At 51.0% G+C, this 768-nt stretch overlaps 1 protein-coding gene across 1 annotated transcript in view; it reads left to right on the forward strand.

Annotated features, from left to right (window-relative positions):
- The window catches only part of ADAMTS17 (ADAM metallopeptidase with thrombospondin type 1 motif 17), an 86,058-nt gene that overhangs the window by 16,817 nt on the left and 68,473 nt on the right, over positions 1 to 768 (forward strand). The gene's annotated exons all lie outside the window — the stretch shown is intronic.

Genomic DNA, 768 nt, shown 5'->3' on the forward strand with positions numbered 1-768 from the left:
GCTAATTTTTTAAAAATATGTTTTTTGTTGATTTCAGAGAGGAAGGAAGAGAGAGAGAGAGAAACATCAATGATGAGAGAGACTCATGGATCGGCTGCCTCCTGCACGCCCCCTACTGGGGATGGAGCCCACAACCCAGGCATGTGCCCTGACCGGGAATCGAACCGTGACCTCCTGGTTCATAGGTCGACACTCAGGCATTGAGCCACACCGGCCGGGCTAGCAGGCTAATTTTTCAGAGGCTCCTTTTGTATGGCCCACAAAGGACGTGATAAACATTCAAATGGCTCTAGGCAGAAAAAAGGTTCCCCACCCCTGTTCCAGATGGTCCCCTATACTGGGGCAGTGCCTCGCACACAGTGCTTCTCAGTTAGTATTTGCTGGCTGAATGGCTCTTTCCACCTCCCCCACAGGCAGCAGTGCCTGGCTGCTTGGTACCTCCGTGGCCATGACCATGAGTGGGAAGGTCAGGTGGGGCCAGCTCAGCCTTGCTAGCCCTGGTCCTGCTAGTCCCAAGGGTGGGGTCTGAGTCATACCCCCTGCCTAGTGCGAGTGCTGATAGTTTAAAAATATTTTTATTGCCCTGGCCGGTTTGGCTCAATGGATAGAGTGTCGGTCTGCGGACTCAAGGGTCCCGGGTTTGATTCCGGTCAAGAGCATGTACCTTGGTTGTGGGCACAAACCCACTGGGGAGTGTGCAGGAGACAGCTGATCGATGTTTCTGACTCTCTGTAAAAAATCAATAAAATATATTTTTAAAAAATATTT

This window comes from Myotis davidii, unplaced genomic scaffold (assembly GCF_000327345.1).
Source record: "Myotis davidii unplaced genomic scaffold, ASM32734v1 scaffold164, whole genome shotgun sequence".
In the NCBI taxonomy this organism is placed as follows: Eukaryota; Metazoa; Chordata; class Mammalia; order Chiroptera; family Vespertilionidae; genus Myotis; species Myotis davidii.